The 19,077-nt window shown below is 48.8% G+C and overlaps 1 long non-coding RNA gene across 4 annotated transcripts in view; it reads left to right on the forward strand.

Annotated features, from left to right (window-relative positions):
- The first annotated feature begins 6,157 nt into the window (after positions 1-6,157).
- LOC141103902 (uncharacterized) overlaps positions 6,158-19,077 on the forward strand; it is a 47,888-nt gene continuing 34,968 nt past the window's right edge. For all 4 annotated transcript variants that reach the window (XR_012235394.1, XR_012235393.1, XR_012235391.1 and 1 more), the window contains exon 1: positions 6,158-6,269. This is a non-coding gene — a long non-coding RNA (uncharacterized lncRNA). The remainder of the gene's footprint in view (positions 6,270-19,077) is intronic.

The raw sequence follows: 19,077 nt of genomic DNA on the forward strand, positions 1-19,077 counted from the left end.
TTTAGGTGCACACTGTGCAGAGGACGCACTACACTAACTGTAAATACTGTAGCTGCCTGCCTGTGGTATTAAATGGATCAGAAGAACACCACTAATTTTCTTCAGGTAGCTTTAGGTGCACACTGTGCAGAGGACGCACTACACTAACTGTAAATACTGTAGCTTCCTGCCTGTGGTATTAATTGGATCAGAAGAGTACCACTAATTTTCTTCAGGTAGCTGTAGGTGCACACTGTGCAGGGGACGCACTACACTAAATTGTAAATACTGCAGCTGCATGTGGTACTGTACTAATAGGATCAGAAGAACATCACTAATTTTCTTCAGGTAGCTTTAGGTGCACACTGTGCAGAGGACGCACTACACTAACTTGGAAATACTGCAGCTGCTTGCGGTACTAATAGGATCAGAAGAACATCACTAATTTTCTTCAGGTAGCTTTAGGTGCACACTGTGCAGAGTACGCACTAAACTAACTTGTAAATACTGCAGCTGCCTGCTGTACTGTACTGATAGGATCAGAAGAACATCACTAATTTTCTTCAGGTAGCTGTAGGTGCACACTGTGCAGAGGACGCATTACACTAACTTGTAAATACTGTAGCTGCCTGCTGTACTGTACTAATAAGATCAGAAGAACACCACTAATTTTCTTCAGGTAGCTTTAGGTGCACACTGTGCAGAGGACACATTACACTAACTTGTAAATACTGCAGCTGCCTGCTGTACTGTACTAATAGGATCAGAAGAACACCACTAATTTTCTTCAGGTAGCTGTAGGTGCACACTGTGCAGAGGACGCATTACACTAACTTGTAAATACTGCAGCTGCCTGCTGTACTGTACTAATAGGATCAGAAGAACACCACTAATTTTCTTCAGGTAGCTTTAGGTGCACACTGTGCAGAGGACACACTACACTAACTGTAAATACTGTAGCTAATAGGACTAATAGGATCAGAGGAACACCAGCAATTTTTTTCAGGTAGCTGTAAATACTGTAAAAACACCTGCCTGCCTGTCAGTAATAGGAAGAGAATAAAAGGAATGGTTCTAGCTAAACTGAATACAGTATATATATATATATATATATATATATATATATATATATATACACACAACACATAGGATGTATATATATACACAATACACTGTAAGTGCAGCTAACTGACTCGCCTGCCTACTCTATTTAACTTAAATGAAATGACACTGTCTCTCTGTCTATCTCTCTCTCAATGCCGGAACACACTACACAGGGCCGACGTGCAGGCAACCTTATATAGTGTGGGGCGTGTACTAAAGCCCCTGAGCCATAATTGGCCAAAGCCACTCTGGCTTTGGCCAGTTACGGCTCTCTGTACAGACGGCGCTGTAATTGGCCAAGCATGCGGGTCATAGTGCATGCTTGGCCAATCATCAGCCAGCAATGCACTGCGATGCCGGGCTGTGACGTGCCACTCAAATTTGGTGCGTATGGCCCATATCGTTCGTAATACGGTGAACGACCGAACACACGATGTTTGAGTCGAACATGGGTTCGACTCGAATATGAAGCTCATCCCTAGTCTCCACTGCTGGGAATGCCTGATGTAAGGAAAGGGGGGGCTCCATTGGGGGATGTCTGATGTAAGGGAGGACTCCGCTGGCAATGGCTGATGTAAAGGAGGACTCCGCTGGCAATGTTTGATGTAAGGGAGGACTCCGCTGGCAATGTCTGATGTAAAGGAGGACTCCGCTGGCAATGTCTGATGTAAGGGGGGACTCCGCTGGCAATGTCTGATGTAAGGGGGGACTCCACTGGCAAAGTCTGATGTAAGGGGGGACTCCACTGGCAATGTCTGATGTAAGGGGGGACTCCACTGGCAATGTCTGATGTAAGGGGGGACTCCACTGGCAATGTTTGATGTAAGGGGGGACTCCACTGGCAATGTCTGATGTAAAGGAGGACTCTGCTGGCAATGTCTGATGTAAGGGAGGACTCTGCTGGCAATGTCTGATGTAAGGGAGGACTCTGCTGGCAATGTCTGATGTAAGGGAGGACTATGCTGGAAATGTCTGATGTAAAGGAGGACTCTGCTGGCAATGTCTGATGTAAGGGAGGACTCTGCTGGCAATGTCTGATGTAAGGGAGGACTCTGCTGGCAATGTCTGATGTAAGGGAGGACTCTGCTGGCAATGTCTGATGTAAAGGGGGGACTCTGCTGGCAATGTCTGATGTAAGGGGGGACTCCACTGGCAATGTCTGATGTAAGGGGGGACTCTGCTGGCAATGTCTGATGTAAGGGAGGACTCTGCTGGCAATGTCTGATGTAAGGGGGGACTCTGCTGGCAATGTCTGATGTAAAGGAGGACTTTGCTGGCAATGTCTGATGTAAGGGGGGACTCTGCTGGCAATGTCTGATGTAAGGGGGGACTCTGCTGGCAATGTCTGATGTAAGGGGGGACTCCGCTGGCAATGTCTGTTGTAAAGGAGAACTCTGCTGGCAATGTCTGATGTAAAGGAGGACTCTGATGGCAATACTTGATGTAAGGGGGGAATCTGCTGGCAATGCCTGATGTAAGGAGGGGCTCCGCTGGCAATGCCTGATGTAAGGAGGGGCTCCACTGGTAATGCCTGATGTAAGGAGGGATTCTGCTGGGGACACCTGATGGCATCTGGTGGCAGTTGACACGCTCAGGGCTTCCACTGATTCTGCATTATGGTGACTTGAATAATTCCATTCTATATTACTATGTAATAATATAAATAATGCACTTCAATCATCCTGACACCATAACAACCATGGTGTCAGGATGATTGAAGTGCTAACACCAGGTCTTTGGAATAGCTTTATCTGCTGATTGTTAAACTTTCTGGAATACACATTTCTATTGTGGTGTAGGATCTGGGCCTGCTGTCCCTCCATCCCTCTTTCTTTCTCTCTTTCTCTCCCTCTTTCTTTCTCTTTCTCTTTCTTTCTGACACAGAAGCCACAGCCGCCGCTACAGAAGAGGAGGAGGAAGCCCCGTCACTTGGTAAGTGCCGCAAGACCACCCACGCGGGGGGGGTTAGTAAAGTGACAGCTGAGCCGGGGGACATGCCTGGCTGCATATGATGGGTACAAATGGCTGCGTATGATGGGCACAGTGGCTGCATTTGATGGGTACAAATGGCTGCATTTGATTGGCACAAGTGGTTGCATATGATGGGCACAAGTGGCTGCATTTGGCAGGCACAGTTGCAGCGTTTGATGGGCACAGTGGCAGATGGGCACAGTTGCAGGATTTGATGGGTGGGCACAGTGGCAGCATTTGATGGGCACAGTTTCAGCGTTTGATGGGCACAGTGGCAGATGGGCACAGTTGCAGGATTTGATGGGTGGGCACAGTGGCAGCGTTTGATGGGCACAGTGGCAGTATTTGATGGGCACAGTGGCAGGGTTTGATGGGTGGGCACAGTTGCAGGGTTTGATGGGCACAGTGGCAGTGTTTGATGGGCACAGTTGCAGGGTTTGATGGGCACAGTGGCAGTGTTTGATGGGCACAGTTGCAGGGTTTGATGGGCACAGTGGCAGGGTTTGATGGGTGGGCACAGTTGCAGCGTTTGATGGGCACATTGGCAGGGTTTGATGGGCACAGTGGAAGGGTTTGATGGGCACAGTGGCAGGGTTTGATGGGCATAGTGGCAGGGTTTGATGGGTGGGCACAGTTGCAGGGTTTGATGGGCACAGTTGCAGGGTTTGATGGGCACAGTTGCAGGGTTTGATGGGCATAGTGGCAGTGTTTGATGGGCACAGTGGCAGGGTTTGATGGGTGGGCACAGTTGCAGCGTTTGATGGGCACAGTGGCAGGGTTTGATGGGCACAGTGGCAGGGTTTGATGGGCACAGTTGCAGGGTTTGATGGGCACAGTAGCAGGGTTTGATGGGCACAGTTGCAGGGTTTGATGGGCACAGTGGCAGTGTTTGATGGGCACAGTTGCAGGGTTTGATGGGCACAGTGGCAGGGTTTGATGGGTGGGCACAGTTGCAGCGTTTGATGGGCACAGTGGCAGGGTTTGATGGGCACAGTGGCAGGGTTTGATGGGCACAGTGGCAGTGTTTGATGGGCACAGTGGCAGGGTTTGATGGGTGGGCACAGTTGCAGGGTTTGATGGGCACAGTTGCAGGGTTTGATGGGCATAGTGGCAGTGTTTAATGGGCACAGTGGCAGGGTTTGATGGGTGGGCACAGTTGCAGCGTTTGATGGGCACAGTGGCAGGGTTTGATGGGCACAGTTGCAGGGTTTGATGGGCACAGTTGCAGGGTTTGATAGGCACAGTAGCAGGGTTTGATGGGCATAGTGGCAGTGTTTGATGGGCACAGTGGCAGGGTTTGATGGGTGGGCACAGTTGCAGCGTTTGATGGGCACAGTGGCAGGGTTTGATGGGCACAGTGGCAGGGTTTGATGGGCACAGTTGCAGGGTTTGATGGGCACAGTAGCAGGGTTTGATGGGCACAGTTGCAGGGTTTGATGGGCACAGTGGCAGTGTTTGATGGGCACAGTTGCAGGGTTTGATGGGCACAGTGGCAGGGTTTGATGGGTGGGCACAGTGGCAGGGTTTGATGGGCACAGTGGCAGGGTTTGATGGGCACAGTGGCAGGGTTTGATGGGCACAGTGGCAGTGTTTGATGGGCACAGTGGCAGGGTTTGATGGGTGGGCACAGTTGCAGGGTTTGATGGGCACAGTTGCAGGGTTTGATGGGCATAGTGGCAGTGTTTAATGGGCACAGTGGCAGGGTTTGATGGGTGGGCACAGTTGCAGCGTTTGATGGGCACAGTGGCAGGGTTTGATGGGCACAGTTGCAGGGTTTGATGGGCACAGTTGCAGGGTTTGATGGGCACAGTTGCAGGGTTTGATGGGCACAGTAGCAGTGTTTGATGGGCACAGTGGCAGGGTTTGATGGGCACAGTTGCAGGGTTTGATGGGCACAGTAGCAGTGTTTGATGGGCACAGTGGCAGGGTTTGTTGGGCACAGTGGCAGTGTTTGATGGGCACAGTAGCAGTGTTTGATGGGCACAGTTGCAGGGTTTGATGGGCACAGTGGCAGTGTTTAATGGGCACAGTGGCAGGGTTTGATGGGTGGGCACAGTTGCAGCGTTTGATGGGCACAGTGGCAGGGTTTGATGGGCACAGTTGCAGGGTTTGATGGGTACAGTTGCAGTGTTTGATGGGCACAGTGGCAGGGTTTGATGGGCACAGTGGCAGGGTTTGATGGGCACAGTGGCAGGGTTTGATGGGCACAGTAGCAGTGTTTGATGGGCACAGTGGCAGGGTTTGATGGGCACAGTGGCAGGGTTTGATGGGCACAGTGGCAGGGTTTGATGGGTACAGTTGCAGGGTTTGATGGGCACAGTAGCAGTGTTTGATGGGCACAGTGGCAGGGTTTGATGGGCACAGTTGCAGGGTTTGATGGGCACAGTGGCAGGGTTTGATGGGCACAGTGGCAGGGTTTGATGGGCACAGTTGCAGGGTTTGATGGGCACAGTTGCAGGGTTTGATGGGCACAGTGGCAGGGTTTGATGGGCACAGTTGCAGGGTTTGATGGGCACAGTGGCAGTGTTTGATGGGCACAGTGGCAGTGTTTGATGGGCACAGTGGCAGGGTTTGATGGGCACAGTGGCAGGGTTTGATGGGCACAGTTGCAGGGTTTGATGGGCACAGTTGCATGGTTTGATGGGCACAGTGGCAGGGTTTGATGGGCACAGTGGCAGTGTTTGATGGGCACAGTGGCAGGGTTTGATGGGCACAGTGGCAGGGTTTGATGGGCACAGTTGCAGGGTTTTATGGGAGAACAAGGTATATAGACAGTGCTATGCACGGAGGCTCCGCCCCCCTCTACAAGCTTCCCTTTATCTCCTCCTCCCACCAACTCTCCTCCTCTGACCGCCCGCTTGAGTCCATAAATGTTTTCAAACATAAGCTTTGCGCATGCGCGATTCGGGGGCGTGTTGGAGGGGTGGGGTGGGCGGGGCTGGTGCTGACGTTCCAACCATCTCCCCCGCCCGCTCGTGACCCCAATCTTTCTGGACTGCGGATGTCTCACACGCATGCGCGATTTAGGCCAGTGAAGTCGCGCATGCGCGGTAAAAGCCCCCGCCGTCAGCCGTGTGAGTGACGGAGCCGCGCAGGAAGTGACGGAGCCGCGCAGGAAGTGACGTAGCCCAGATTCGGCATCGGTCGCCATAGCAGCCGGGAAACGGAAGGAGGAGGGAGAGAGAGGAGTTCCGGGAGCGAGCGGGAGGTGTCAGGTAGATGGGGGATGATGAGTGGCGCTGGGAAGTCATGGAGGTTTATCATTGTATATCATTGTATGGTGTGCAGAGGGGGGAGGACAGTGACGGACTGTGGAGAGAACTTCCTGTTCACTTCCGGGACTTCTGTACTAATATATATCATGTGTGATGAGTCTGTATACTAGAGACCCACAGACTATATACTCCTCTATATATATATATATATCATGTGTGATGAGTCTGTATACTAGAGACACACAGACTATATACTTCTCTCTATATATATATATATATATATATATATATATCGTGTGATGATGAGTCTGTATACTAGAGACACACAGACTATATACTCCTCTCTCTATATCTATATATATATATATATATATATATATACCTCTGCTAATATACTACAACAATATCCAATGGAAGATACACACACCTATATATATAGAGAGAGAGAGATAAATATATATACACACATGCATATATATGAAGTGGGCTGTATTCGGGATTTACTGGCAGAAAAAAAACATTTTACTATCCAAAGTTACAAGAAGAAGAAGAAGGAGATTCCGCCTTATAAGTGTCCCCTCCCCCCTCCTAACACCTTCACTGACCGCCCTGTGTAATAAAGATCTATATACTGATCTATATACTATGACTTGTCTATTTTCAGCCCACTCCGGACCGGTCCCATAATGCGGCTCCCCTTTGTCAGTCAGCAGCAGCTGCAGGGGAGAGGATGGAGCGCTCCACAACGGCTGGGAGTGGTGACATCACCCATAGGCTTCCATGGCCCACCCGTTGTTTGTGCTCCCCATCCTCTCCCCTGCAGCTGCCGCCACTGACTGACACAGAAGACCTGAGTGGGTTGAAAATAGGTAAGTTTATACATCTTTCTTATGCAGGTCAGTGAACATAAATGTTATGATAGGGGAGGGAGCATTTCCAAAGTGGAAGCTCTGCTTGTCTGCCTTTTTGCCCCTCTGCTGCCACATTTGGCACCTTCTTGGGGGGGAGCAGGTACCTGTTTGTTGTGTGTTTTTTTTTTTTTTTTTTTTTGACAGGTGCCCGCTCCCACTTCTGGCTCAGGTCGGGGCCCCCATCTTCCCCCCCACAGTCTTCTGGAACACTTCACAGGTCTAAGAAGACTGTGGCCCGTTCACAAAGCGCAGCGCACTTCGCACATACGCGGTAGGAAACCGGCTGTGAAAGCTGCAAGGCTTCAGTGGCGGTTTCCCCTCAGTAAAGATGGCGGCGCCAGGCACTCAATAGCCGATTGAATAATTGGCTCGGGTGAGGACACCACTGGATGTCTGGACAGGTAAGTGCCCTAATATTGAAAGTCAGCAGCTCCAGTATTTGTAGCTGCTAACTTTTTACATTTTGACAGCGGGTCTATTACTGTCATATGGTGGTAAGGGGCGGGTCTATTACTGTCATATGGTGGTAAGGGGCGGGTCTATTACTGTCATATGGTGGTAAGGGGCGGGTCTATTACTGTCATATGGTGGTAAGGGGCGGGTCTATTACTGTCATATGGTGGTAAGGGGCGGGTCTATTACTGTCATATGGTGGTAAGGGGCGGGTCTTTTACTTTCATATGGTGGTAAGGGGCGGGTCTTTTACTTTCATATGGTGGTAAGGGGCGGGTCTTTTACTTTCATATGGTGGTAAGGGGCGGGTCTATTACTGTCATATGGTGGTAAGGGGCGGGTCTATTACTGTCATATGGTGGTAAGGGGCGGGTCTATTACTGTCATATGGTGGTAAGGGGCGGGTCTATTACTGTCATATGGTGGTAAGGGGCGGGTCTATTACTGTCATATGGTGGTAAGGGGCGGGTCTTTTACTTTCATATGGTGGTAAGGGGCGGGTCTTTTACTTTCATATGGTGGTAAGGGGCGGGTCTTTTACTTTCATATGGTGGTAAGGGGCGGGTCTATTACTGTCATATGGTGGTAAGGGGCGGGTCTATTACTGTCATATGGTGGTAAGGGGCGGGTCTATTACTGTCATATGGTGGTAAGGGGCGGGTCTATTACTGTCATATGGTGGTAAGGGGCGGGTCTTTTACTTTCATATGGTGGTAAGGGGCGGGTCTTTTACTTTCATATGGTGGTAAGGGGCGGGTCTTTTACTTTCATATGGTGGTAAGGGGCGGGTCTTTTACTTTCATATGGTGGTAAGGGGCGGGTCTTTTACTTTCATATGGTGGTAAGGGGCGGGTCTTTTACTTTCATATGGTGGTAAGGGGCGGGTCTATTACTGTCATATGGTGGTAAGGGGCGGGTCTATTATTTTCATGTCGTGGTAAGGGGCGGGTCTATTACTGTCATGTCGTGGTAAGGGGCGGGTCTATTACTGTCATGTCATGGTAAGGGGCGGGTCTATTACTGTCATGTCGTGGTAAGGGGCGGGTCTATTACTGTCATGTCGTCGTAAGGGGCGGGTCTATTACTGTCATGTCGTCGTAAGGGGCGGGTCTATTACTGTCATGTCGTCGTAAGGGGCGGGTCTGTTACTGTCATGTCGTGGTAAGGGGCGGGTCTATTACTGTCATGTCGTGGTAAGGGGCGGGTCTATTACTGTCATATGGTGGTAAGGGGCGGGTCTATTACTTTCATATGGTGGTAAGGGGCGGGTCTATTACTTTCATATGGTGGTAAGGGGCGGGTCTATTACTTTCATATGGTGGTAAGGGGCGGGTCTATTACTGTCATATGGTGGTAAGGGGCGGGTCTATTACTGTCATATGGTGGTAAGGGGCGGGTCTATTACTGTCATATGGTGGTAAGGGGCGGGTCTATTACTGTCATATGGTGGTAAGGGGCGGGTCTATTACTGTCATATGGTGGTAAGGGGCGGGTCTATTACTGTCATATGGTGGTAAGAGGCGGGTCTATTACTTTTATATGGTGGTAAGGGGTGGGTCTATTACTGTCATATTGCGGTAAGGGGCGGGTCTTTTACTTTCATATGTGGTAAGGGGCGGGTCTTTTACTTTCATATGGTGGTAAGGGGCGGGTCTATTACTGTCATATGGCGGTAAGGGGCGGGTCTATTACTGTCATATGGCGGTAAGGGGCGGGACTTTTACTGTCATAGGGTGGTAAGGGGCGGGACTATTACTGTCATATGGTGGTAAGGGGCGGGTCTATTACTGTCATATCGCGGTAAGGGGCGGGTCTATTACTGTCATATCGCGGTAAGGGGCGGGTCTATTATTGTCATGTCGTCGTAAGGGGCGGGTCTGTTACTGTCATGTCGTGGTAAGGGGCGGGTCTGTTACTGTCATGTCGTGGTAAGGGGCGGGTCTATTACTGTCATATGGTGGTAAGGGGCGGGTATATTACTTTCATATGGTGGTAAGGGGCGGGTCTATTACTTTCATATGGTGGTAAGGGGCGGGTCTATTACTTTCATATGGCGCTAAGGGGCGGGTCTTTTACTTTCATATGGTGGTAAGGGGCGGGTTTATTACTGTCATATGGTGGTAAGGGGCGGGTCTATTACTTTCATATGGTGGTAAGGGGCGGGTCTATTACTGTCATATGGTGGTAAGGGGCGGGTCTATTACTGTCATATGGTGGTAAGGGGCGGGTCTATTACTGTCATATGGTGGTAAGGGGCGGGTCTATTACTTTCATATGGTGGTAAGGGGCGGGTATATTACTTTCATATGGTGGTAAGGGGCGGGTTTATTACTGTCATATGGTGGTAAGGGGCGGGTCTATTACTGTCATATGGTGGTAAGGGGCGGGTCTATTACTGTCATATGGTGGTAAGGGGCGGGTCTATTACTGTCATATGGTGGTAAGGGGCGGGTCTATTACTGTCATATGGTGGTAAGGGGCGGGTCTTTTACTTTCATATGGTGGTAAGGGGCGGGACTATTACTGTCATATGGTGGTAAGGGGCGGGACTATTACTGTCATATGGTGGTAAGGGGCGGGACTATTACTGTCATATGGTGGTAAGGGGCGGGTCTTTTACTTTCATATGGTGGTAAGGGGCGGGACTATTACTGTCATATGGCGGTAAGGGGCGGGTCTTTTACTTTCATATGGTGGTAAGGGGCGGGACTATTACTGTCATATGGTGGTAAGGGGCGGGACTATTACTGTCATATGGTGGTAAGGGGCGGCTCTGTTACTGTCATATCGTGGTAAGGGGCGGGACTATTACTGTGATCGTGGTAAGGGGCGGGTCTGTTACTGTCATGTCGTGGTAAGGGGCGGGACTATTACTGTGATCGTGGTAAGGGGCGGGTCTGTTACTGTCATGTCGTGGTAAGGGGCGGGTCTATTACTGTCATATGGTGGTAAGGGGCGGGTCTTTTACTTTCAAATGGTGGTAAGGGGCGGGTCTATTACTTTCATATGGTGGTAAGGGGCGGGTCTATTACTTTCATATGGTGGTAAGGGGCGGGTCTATTACTTTCATATGGTGGTAAGGGGTGGGTCTATTACTTTCATATGGTGGTAAGGGGCGGGTCTTTTACTTTCATATGGTGGTAAGGGGCGGGTCTATTACTGTCATATGGTGGTAAGGGGCGGGTCTATTACTTTCATATGGTGGTAAGGGGCGGGTCTATTACTTTCATATGGTGGTAAGGGGCGGGTCTATTACTGTCATATGGTGGTAAGGGGCGGGTCTATTACTGTCATATGGTGGTAAGGGGCGGGTTTATTACTGTCATATGGTGGTAAGGGGCGGGTCTTTTACTTTCATATGGTGGTAAGGGGCGGGTCTATTACTGTCATATGTTGGTAAGGGGCGGGTCTATTACTGTCATATGGTGGTAAGGGGCGGGACTATTACTGTCATATGGTGGTAAGGGGCGGGACTATTACTGTCATATGGTGGTAAGGGGCGGGACTATTACTGTCATATGGTGGTAAGGGGCGGGACTATTACTGTCATATGGTGGTAAGGGGCGGGTCTATTACTGTCATATGGTGGTAAGGGGCGGGTCTATTACTTTCATATGGTGGTAAGGGGCGGGTCTATTACTTTCATATGGTGGTAAGGGGCGGGTCTATTAATTTCATATGGTGGTAAGGGGCGGGTCTATTACTTTCATATGGTGGTAAGGGGCGGGTCTATTACTGTCATATGGTGGTAAGGGGCGGGTCTATTACTTTCATATGGTGGTAAGGGGCGGGTCTTTTACTGTCATATGGTGGTAAGGGGCGGGTCTATTACTTTCATATGGTGGTAAGGGGCGGGTCTTTTACTGTCATATGGTGGTAAGGGGCGGGTCTATTACTGTCATATGGTGGTAAGGGGCGGGTCTATTACTGTCATATGGTGGTAAGGGGCGGGTCTATTACTGTCATATGGTGGTAAGGGGCGGGTTTATTACTGTCATATGGTGGTAAGGGGCGGGTCTATTACTGTCATATGGTGGTAAGGGGCGGGTCTATTACTGTCATATGGTGGTAAGGGGCGGGTTTATTACTGTCATATGGTGGTAAGGGGCGGGTCTTTTACTTTCATATGGTGGTAAGGGGCGGGTCTATTACTGTCATATGGTGGTAAGGGGCGGGACTATTACTGTCATATGGTGGTAAGGGGCGGGTCTATTACTGTCATATGGTGGTAAGGGGCGGGACTATTACTGTCATATGTTGGTAAGGGGCGGGTCTATTACTGTCATATGTTGGTAAGGGGCGGGTCTTTTACTTTCATATGGTGGTAAGGGGCGGGTCTATTACTGTCATATGGTGGTAAGGGGCGGGTCTATTACTGTCATATGGTGGTAAGGGGCGGGTCTATTACTTTCATATGGTGGTAAGGGGCGGGTCTATTACTGTCATATGGTGGTAAGGGGCGGGTCTTTTACTTTCATATGGTGGTAAGGGGCGGGTCTATTACTTTCATATGGTGGTAAGGGGCGGGTTTATTACTGTCATATGGTGGTAAGGGGCGGGTCTTTTACTTTCATATGGTGGTAAGGGGCGGGTCTATTACTGTCATATGGTGGTAAGGGGCGGGTTTATTACTGTCATATGGTGGTAAGGGGCGGGTTTATTACTGTCATATGGTGGTAAGGGGCGGGACTATTACTGTCATATGGTGGTAAGGGGCGGGTCTATTACTGTCATATGGTGGTAAGGGGCGGGACTATTATTGTCATGTCGTGGTAAGGGGCGGGTCTGTTACTGTCATGTCGTGGTAAGGGGCGGGTCTATTACTGTCATATGGTGGTAAGGGGCGGGTTTATTACTGTCATATGGTGGTAAGGGGCGGGTCTTTTACTTTCATATGGTGTTAAGGGGCGGGTCTATTACTGTCATATGGTGGTAAGGGGCGGGTCTGTTACTGTCATGTCGTGGTAAGGGGCGGGTCTATTACTTTCATATGGTGGAAAGGGGCGGGTCTATTACTTTCATATGGTGGAAAGGGGCGGGTCTATTACTTTCATATGGTGGAAAGGGGCGGGTCTATTACTTTCATATGGTGGTAAGGGGCGGGTCTATTACTTTCATATGGTGGTAAGGGGCGGGTCTATTACTGTCATATGGTGGTAAGGGGCGGGTCTTTTACTTTCATATGGTGGTAAGGGGCGGGTCTATTACTGTCATATGGTGGTAAGGGGCGGGTCTATTACTGTCATATGGTGGTAAGGGGCGGGTCTTTTACTTTCATATGGTGGTAAGGGGCGGGTCTATTACTGTCATATGGTGGTAAGGGGCGGGTCTTTTCCTTTCATATGGTGGTAAGGGGCGGGTCTATTACTTTCATATGGTGGTAAGGGGCGGGTCTATTACTTTCATATGGTGGTAAGGGGCGGGTCTATTACTGTCATATGGTGGTAAGGGGCGGGTCTTTTACTTTCATATGGTGGTAAGGGGCGGGTCTATTACTGTCATATGGTGGTAAGGGGCGGGTCTATTACTGTCATATGGTGGTAAGGGGCGGGTCTTTTACTTTCATATGGTGGTAAGGGGCGGGTCTATTACTGTCATATGGTGGTAAGGGGCGGGTCTTTTCCTTTCATATGGTGGTAAGGGGCGGGTCTATTACTGTCATATGGTGGTAAGGGGCGGGTCTATTACTGTGATATAGTGGTAAGGGGCGGGTCTATTACTGTCATATGGTGGTAAGGGGCGGGTCTTTTACTTTCATATGGTGGTAAGGGGCGGGTCTTTTACTTTCATATGGTGGTAAGGGGCGGGTCTATTACTTTCATATGGTGGTAAGGGGCGGGTCTATTACTGTCATATGGTGGTAAGGGGCGGGTCTATTACTGTCATATAGTGGTAAGGGGCGGGTCTATTACTGTCATATAGTGGTAAGGGGCGGGTCTATTACTTTCATATGGTGGTAAGGGGCGGGTCTATTACTGTCATATGGTGGTAAGGGGCGGGTCTATTACTGTGATATAGTGGTAAGGGGCGGGTCTATTACTTTCATATGGTGGTAAGGGGCGGGTCTATTACTGTCATATGGTGGTAAGGGGCGGGTCTATTACTGTCATATGGTGGTAAGGGGCGGGTCTATTACTTTCATATAGTGGTAAGGGGCGGGTCTTTTACTATCATATGGTGGTAAGGGGCGGGTCTGTTACTGTCATATGGTGGTAAGGGGCGGGTCTGTTACTGTCATATGGTGGTAAGGGGCGGGTCTGTTACTGTCATGTCGTGGTAAGGGGCGGGTCTATTACTGTGATCGTGGTAAGGGGCGGGTCTATTACTGTCATGTTGTGGTAAGGGGCGGGGCTATTACTGTCATGTCGTGGTAAGGGGCGGGTCTGTTACTGTCATGTCGTGGTAAGGGGCGGGTCTATTACTGTCATGTTGTGGTAAGGGGCGGGTCTATTATTGTCATGTCGTGGTAAGGGGCGGGTCTGTTACTGTCATGTCGTGGTAAGGGGCGGGTCTATTACTGTCATGTCGTGGTAAGGGGCGGGTCTGTTACTGTCATGTCGTGGTAAGGGGCGGGTCTATTACTGTCATGTCGTGGTAAGGGGCGGGTCTGTTACTGTCATGTCGTGGTAAGGGGCGGGTCTATTACTGTCATGTCGTGGTAAGGGGCGGATGCTACAGAAGAGGCAGAATATTTAATTAATAGGCAGAGCTGTTTGCAAAACCCGCCCTTAAACACGTCCTTTGCAGAGTAGCACGAGCCTCGGGAGCGTGCGGAATTATCTGGTAACATCGGGAGCGTCTGTTAGACTGTGGTGTTTTCAGTGCGCAGGCGCGGTGTATAGCTGACTGTTAGCTGTGTATGTTCGGATATTTTTGGCGGCTCGGTTGCGCCTGCGCAGTACAGGGGGGTCCTTATACGTAGGGGGAAATTTTTGGGCAAGACACCGGTGTCTTGCCGAGAAAGTTCCCTCGGCGGATAAGGACCCCCCCCTGTACTGCGCAGGCGCAGCGCCTGTGCAGTACGAAGCACTATGAGCCGCCGGAGATAGCCAAAGCTCAAAATCTACAATCAGCTGTACACGGCGCCTGCGCTCTGGGTCCAGGTTCCTTCCCCACCATCCAAGTGGACCTAGAGGGGGAATAAAAAAGTGCCGAGCGAAGCGAGCCCGCGAGCGGCCCTCTTACAGGCGCTGTGTACAGCTGATTTTGACCTATTCCCCTACGGCTAATTCCGCCGGATCCTACTGCGCAGGCGCAGCGCCTGCGCAGTAGAGGGGGGTCCTTATCCGCCGAGCGGAACTTTCTCGGCAGAACACCGGCTTTCTGTGTCCATAAGACACAGAGAGCGTGGCTCAGGCCCATCCCCCGCTCCCGCCTCACTGGCTGTGATTGACAGCAGAAGGAGCCAATGGCATCTCAGCCAGTCAGGAGGGAGAGACATAGTTACATAGTAGGTGAGGTTGAAAAAAGATACACGTCCATCAAGTCCAACCTATGTGTGTGATTATGTGTCAGTATTACATTACATATCCCTGTATGTTGCGGTCATTCAGGTGATTATCTAATAGTTTCTTGAAGCTATCAATGCTCCCCGCTGAGACCACCGCCTGTGGAAGGGAATTCCACATCCTTACCGCTCTTACAGTAAAGAACCCTCTACGTAGTTTAAGGTGAAACCTCTTTTCTTCTAATTGTAATGAGTGGCCACGAGTCTTGTTAAACTCTCTTCTGCGAAAAAGTTTTATCCCTATTGTGGGGTCACCAGTCCGGTATTTGTAAATTGAAATCATATCCCCTCTCAAGCGTCTCTTCTCCAGAGAGAATAAGTTCAGCGCTTGCAACCTTTCCTCATAACTAAGATCCTCCAGACCCTTTATTAGCTTTGTTGTCCTTCTTTGTAGTCGCTCCATTTCCAGTACATCCTTCCTGAGGACTGGTGCCCAGAACTGGACAGCATACTCCAGGTGCGGCCGGACCAGAGTCTTGTAGAGCGGGAGAATTATGGTTTTATCTCTGGAGTTGATCCCCCTTTTAATGCCAATATTCTGTTTGCCTTATTAGCAGCAGCTTTTCATTGCATGCCATTGCTGAGCCTATCATCTACTAGGACCCCCAGTTCCTTTTCCATCCTAGATCCCCCCAGAGGTTCTCCCCCCAGTGTATAGATTGCATTCAGATTTTTGCCACCCAAATGCATTATTTTACATTTTTCTACATTGAACCTCATTTGCCATGTAGTCGCCCCTCCCCCATTAATTTGTTCAGGTCTTTTTGCAAGGTTTCCACATCCTGCGGAGAAGTTATTGCCCTGCTTAGCTTAGTATCGTCCGCAAATACAGAGATTGAACTGTTTATCCCATCCTCCAGATCGTTTATAAACAAATTAAATAGGATTGGTCCCAGCACAGAACCCTGGGGAACCCCACTACCCACCCCTGACCATTCCGAGTACTCCCCATTTATCACCACCCTCTGAACACGCCCTTGTAGCCAGTTTTCAATCCATGTACTCACCCTATGGTCCATGCCAACGGACCCTATTTTGTACAGTAAACGTTTATGGGGAACGGTGTCAAATGCTTTTGTAAAATCCAGATACACCACGTCTACGGGCCTTCCTTTATCTAGATGGCAACTCACCTCCTCATAGAAGGTTAATAGATTGGTTTGGCAAGAACGATTCTTCATGAATCCATGCTGATTACTGCTAATGATATCGTTCTTATTACTAAAATCTTGTATATAGTCCCTTATCATCCCCTTCAAAAGTTTACATACTATTGATGTTAGGCTAACTGGTCTGTAATTCCCAGGGATGTTTTTTGGGCCCTTTTTAAATATTGGTGCTACATTGGCTTTTCTCCAATCAGCTGGTACCATTCCAGTCAATAGACTGTCTGTAAAAATTAGGAACAACGGTCTGGCAATCACCTGACTGAGTTCCCTAAGTACCCTCGGATGCAAGCCATCTGGTCCCGGTGATTTATTAATGTTAAGTTTCTCAAGTCTAATTTTAATTCCGTCCTCTGTTAACCATGTAGGTGCTTCCTGTGTTGTGTCATGAGGATAAACACTGCAGTTTTAGTTACTGAAGCCCCCGATTCACTCGTGAAGACTGAGGAGAAGAATAAATTCAATACCTTTGCCATCTCCCCATCCTTTGTATCCAGATGTCCTTCCTCATTCTTTATGGGGCCAATATGGTCTGTCCTCCCTTTTTTACTGTTTACATACTTAAAGAATTTCTTGGGATTTTTTTTGCTCTCCTCCGCTATGTGTCTTTCATGTTCTATCTTAGCCGTCCTAATTGCACCCTTACATTTCTTATTGCATTCTTTATAAAGTCTGAATGCTGAGGATGATCCCTCAACCTTGTATTTTTTGAAGGCCTTCTCCTTTGCTTTTATATGCATTTTTACATTGGAGTTAAGCCATCCAGGATTTTTGTTCGCCATCCGGGAGAGCCTCGTGTCTCGTGCACATCGCTGGATCCAGATTGGGATTGTGTAAGTATTATGGGCGGGGTGAGGGCGGAGCTGCACACTGAAGGTTTTTCACCCTCATGCATAGAATGGATGAAGGTAAAAAAGAAACCTCATCCTTTACATGCACTACAATACACCTCCTCAGTGCCTGTCAAATGCTCCGAACACATAAGAATGAGACCTAAAAGCTCATAGTTACCCTGTAATCTAATGAAGCTCTTCACAGAAGTACATTGGGTTAGAGAATAGTGAGTTGCATTTCAATAATCCGGCTTTCTTCTTTTGTCTGATTTGGTAAAAATCCGTGTTACATTATTGTCCATGGCAACAAATAGAAAACACACCGAGGCCTCGTCTACACCAATCTATTTTATTTACTCACAAAACTCTACTGGAGATTACTGATAGAAGTTGGCAATAAAATCCAGCAAAGAAAGAAAAAAGTAGCATTAAAGTGGTGTTCTGGCCGAAATTATACTTTTTAAATAAAAATACCCCTATAATACACAAGCTTAATGTATTCTAGTAAAGTTGGTCTGTAAACTAAGGTCTGTTTTGTTAGTGTATAGCAGTAGTTTGTTATTTTATAAACTTACAGCAGGCCTTGGCCATCTTAAGCGTGGGCATCTGAAGCCAGACTGTATTTCTTCCTGGATCTCATCCTTGCAGATCTCGCACATGCTCAGTGCAGCACAAGCAGTGTAACAGGTTTCAGGTCAGGTTTCCATAGCAATGGCAGTGTCAGAGGAAGTTGCCGCCCCTTCCCAGAAGGCATTGCAAACAGGAAATGATGCGATGGGCCGCGGCCAGGGAGGAGGAAGTGAAAAATGAATACAGCAGATATACAGTAGGTGCTGAGAAAAATTTTTTTTTAATTATCCAATTCGTTTACAGTGCACAGTTTAGTGAGGGATGCTAAAGAGTTGTAAAAGTGGGTGGAACTCCACTTTAATGTCAGCCTTCCATACAGACTTTACAAGCATAAGATATAAATATATATTTTAGAAATAACTTTTTTATTGAAAATGTTTTCAAAATGCAATCCACAATGCTACAGAGTACAAAGCAATCATGGTTCATGTAAGAAAAAAGGCATATAAACATATAATGTGTAAGTAGAATTATCTTGAAACGGACATTCAGAATAACTAAAAGCCGAGGTCCACACAAAAATGGAACCTCCACTTTTCAGAACCCTTCCCCCCCCTCCGGTGTCACATTTGGCACCTTTTGGGGGGGTGCAGATACCTGCATAATACAGGTATGTGCTCCAACTTCTGGGCATAGACCCCCACGGGGGGTTACGCCACTTCCTGGCCCCAATCCCCCCCCGCTGACTTCAGGGAGACACACGGGTCCCAGAAGACAGCAGGGACCATTTCCATTACGCAGCGCGACTCGCGCATGCGCAGTAGGGAACTAGGGAGTGAAGCCACAAGGCTTAATTTCCTGATTCCCTTACCAAAGATGGCGTCAGCATCCGAGGGACGGGTCGGCTTCGGGTGCCGACATCGCGGGCGTCCTGGACAGGTAAGTGTCCTTATTTTAAAAGTCAGCAGCTGCAGTATTTGTAGCTGCTGACTTTTAAAAAAAAATAATAAAAATGTTGGTGGATCTCCACTTTAAGCTATGCGGCGTGTATTATACAAATAGGCGCTTAGTGGGTAATTATTTTCAGCATGTTATTAACCACTTCCCACCCGCAGTAAATCATATGACGTCCTAGACTTTTGGGGGGGTATCTGAATGATGGGTGCAGCTGCATGCTTCATTCAGATATCATTTATTTTCTGCCGGCGATTCTGTGCACAGTAAGAACGATCATAGCGGCAGTTCCACCGCTTGATCGTTCTTACAGGCAACAGTAGGGGGCTTCTCCGGGCTCTCCAGTGCCATCGGGGACCCGGAGAAAGAATCGGCCGGCGCCGGGTGATGACCATAGAGATATCCAGTGACCAG

The sequence above is a fragment of the Aquarana catesbeiana genome, linkage group LG07 (genome assembly GCF_042186555.1).
Source record: "Aquarana catesbeiana isolate 2022-GZ linkage group LG07, ASM4218655v1, whole genome shotgun sequence".
Taxonomy (NCBI): Eukaryota; Metazoa; Chordata; class Amphibia; order Anura; family Ranidae; genus Aquarana; species Aquarana catesbeiana.